Genomic DNA, 3693 nt, shown 5'->3' with positions numbered 1-3693 from the left:
AATCTCTTTCGAAGTATCAGGGTTTCATACGGAAACTCGTCTGTTACAAAGGGATTTCATTTTTATGAATTTATTTGAACTCCAGAGTTTTCTATGTTCAAAATGCACCATTCAAAGCCACATCATCAATTTTCAACCCTCTCTGACTTCATTTGTTATTTTTCATGCATTTACTGATTATTTTGAGGTATAAGACCCTGAAATTGAAAAGCATTTCAAATGAACTCTGAAAAGGTTGAAAGTTGGCATGGTATCATCATTTCATCAACATAGCATGTGCAAGAAAGTACAGAGGGTTGCGGCAAAAACTGGATGCACTTCGTCTACAAAACGGACAATCTCTTTCGAAGTATCAGGGTTTCATACGGAAACTCGTCTGTTACAAAGGGATTTCATTTTTTTGAACTTATTTGAACTGCAGAGTTTTTCTGTGTTCAAAATGCACCATTCAAAGCCACATCATCAATTTTCAACCCTTTTTGACTTCATCTGTTATTTTTCCTGCATTTACTGATTATTTTGAGGTATAAGACCCTGAAATTGATAAGTGACCAAATTAATAGAAGTTCATCATCACATTAAAACCAAAGTACATACATAGTTCTCATTGAACAACATATAGCTCTCGAGAGCATCTAATTAAACCATACATTGAAATTATGGAAAACATTTCAATGCAAGAACAAATGCGATCATAATCGCAACCAAGGTAACAATTGATCCAACTGCATAATTATACCAAGCCTCGGTATGAATGGCATATTTTCTAATCTTTCTAATCTTCAACCGCATTGCATCCATCTTGATCTTGTGATCATCGACGACATCTGCAACATGCAAATCCAATATCATCTTCTCCTCCTCAATTTTTTTTTATTTTTTCCTTCAAGTAATTGTTTTCTTCTTCAACTAAATTTAACCTCTCAACAATAGGGTCGGTTGGAATTTCCGGTTCAACCACCTCCTAGATAAATAAAATCTATGTCATGTTGGTCGGCATAATTGTCATAAACAATAAATGAACCAAATAGTTATAAAAAGATAATATATACCCCATCCGAATCATAGACAGGACGAGGCCGATGGGGGCGGATACCAAAACCATCAAACTATGTAATAACAAGGAATAATAAAAGTAAGAAAATCAGACAAGTATCTATCTAAAGTAAGAATTTTTTTCTTTCAGAAAGAAGATAACAACAAGAGGCTCACCACGGTGGTGTCGGTGACGAGATCGGCGTGGGCGATCGATGGCGGTGAAGACGGGGACGGGACGTGACAGACCGCTAAACCTAGACAAATCTCGGGGAAAATGGAGCTCAGAGGTCGAGTTTCGAGAGGAGAAAGATTAACTAGTGTGGCTCAGACATTTCACCGAACACCTCATGTGCATAGGAGGTGAGCTAGAGCACCCAAATGCCCTCCCCTAGCCGGCCAGAAAAAACAGAGCACTGTGGAGTGCTCTGCCGTGGCGATGGGGTATATATAGGCAACTCATTTGTCCTGGTTTGTGGCTATTGTCGGTGTCAAAACCGGCGGATCTCGGGTAGGGGTCCCGAACTGTGCGTCTAGGATCGATGATAACAGGAGACGGGGGACACGATGTTTACCCAGGTTCGGGCCCTCTCTATGGAGGTAATACCCTACTTCCTGCTTGATTGATCTTGATGAATATGAGTATTACAAGAATTGATCTACCACGAGATCGTAATGGCTAAACCCTAGAAGTCTAGCCTATGTGACTATGGTAATGTGTGTCCTTTCCGGACTAACCTCTCCGGTTTATATAGACACTGAGGGAATCTAGGGTTTACATGGAGTCGGTTACATAAGAAGGAATCTTCATAGTCGGTCGCCAAGCTTGCCTTCCACGCCAAGTAGAGTCCAATCCGGACACGGGTACAGTCTTCGGCCTTCATGTCTTTGAAGCCCATCAGTCCGGCCTATGGATAATAGGCCGGACGCCCGAGGACCCTTTAGTCCAGGACTCCCTCAGCTATAACCGGGACTAAAGCTCCACCTTCTGTCCCGGTTCTAGCCACGAACCGGGACCAATGTATGTGGGCCAGGAGCGAGGCCCATTGGTCCCGGTTCGTGCCTAGAACCGGGACAAATGGGTCCATATGAACCGGGACCAATGCCCACGAGGCCCCGGCCGGCTCCCTGGGCTCACGAACCGGGACTAATGCACCCCATGGGTCCCGGTTCGTGCAGAACCGGGACTAATGGGTTGGCCAGGCCCGAACGAAAGCCCTGTTTTCTACTAGTGTAGGCATGATAGAAACAAATAGTAGTAAAATATATCTATGGAATTTAGTGTAGTACAATCACCTAGGGATGTTGGGATAGACCCGCTCAGGTCAATGCGAGACAGATCCAAGTTTTCGAGCTTGGCAAGAGCACCAATGCTTGATGGGATTCCGCCTGAGAGGTGGTTGTTACCAAGGTTCAAAGAGACAAGATGGGGCAAATCTGTAAAGTGGAGAGGCTCATCAAATTCCCTAATCTTCCTACCATACTATGCAGGGTAGAAACAAATTGTAGTAAAAGAGATCGATGGAGGTTAGCTTAGTACAATTACCAATGGATGTTGGGATAAATCCGTTTAGTCTATTGTTGGATAGATCCAAGTATACGAGATTGGTAGAACACGAATGCTTGACGGGATTGGGCCCAAGAGATAGTTGTAACTGAGGTCCAGATGGACAAGATGGGGCAAGTCTGAAAAGTGGAGGCTTGTCAAGTTCCCTAGTGTTCCTACTGTATTGCAGTAAGAGAGATCGATGGTGGTTAGTTTAGTATAATTACCTAGGGATGTTGGAATGAATCCATGAAGATAGTTGTCAGATAGATCCAGGTATTCGAGCTTCCTGAGAGTGCCCATGCTTGATGGGAATGGGCCTCTGAGATTGTTGTAAAAGAGGTCCAGATGGACAAGATGGGGCAATTCTGCAAAGTGGAGCCTATCCAACCTGCCTTCAAGGCCAAACCCCACAAGCGAAATGTTGGACACAACTAGGGCGGCATCACCTTGGTCACCGCGACGAGGCAGCATGGCGTTGGTGCAGGTAACACCGGTCCAGTTAGAGGGGCTGGTTCCCTTTGTCCATGAGTCCAGACGATAGATCCCTCTTCTGTATAGGCCAGCTTTCCATCGGAGAAGTGCCTTTGCTTGCCGATCTAGTGACGGATGCGTTGAATTTGAGGTACTCCTACAAGATAGGCGTGGCAAGGCAAGCAGGAGCAGCAGCAGCTCCAAGGCAAGGAGAAGGCTCATGTTGTGCAGCTCTAGTTCATAAGTGAAGCTCCGGGGCACACACACATTACATATAGTCCGCTGATGCAGTTGATAGTTCTAAATAAAGTGATTGCGAGGCTTTCCGTGTAGCCCAGGATGCTCGGCGTGCGGTGCCATGGAATCACTAAAACTTGCAAAACGCGTGGTGCCACCCGCTTGCAAAGGGCGTTGTCTTGCTGCACCATTCCCTTACAACGCGTGATTCCGCAAGCTGTGATTACTGAATTTGATTGCGACTTGACTGAATTTGAATAAGCCGCGTAATCGCCGTGTTACCTGCTCGTGGTTCCCCTGCTGCCGTTGATCGTTCTAAAGAAAGTGATTGCCAGGCTTGCCGTGTAGCCCATGCTCGGACAGATTGTGGAGCTGATTCCCCCAAGGAAGTGTGAAGACCT

General features: G+C 45.2%; 1 pseudogene; it reads right to left on the bottom strand.

The window, feature by feature from the left end:
- Nucleotides 1-601: 601 nt before the first annotated feature.
- Nucleotides 602-3280, bottom strand: LOC141039270 (uncharacterized; annotated as a pseudogene).
- Nucleotides 3281-3693: the final 413 nt, after the last annotated feature.

This window comes from Aegilops tauschii, chromosome 1, assembly GCF_002575655.3.
Source record: "Aegilops tauschii subsp. strangulata cultivar AL8/78 chromosome 1, Aet v6.0, whole genome shotgun sequence".
NCBI lineage: Eukaryota > Viridiplantae > Streptophyta > Magnoliopsida > Poales > Poaceae > Aegilops > Aegilops tauschii.
The sequence above is the reverse complement of the archived record's forward strand: the minus strand, read 5'-3'. Positions and strand labels throughout refer to the sequence as shown.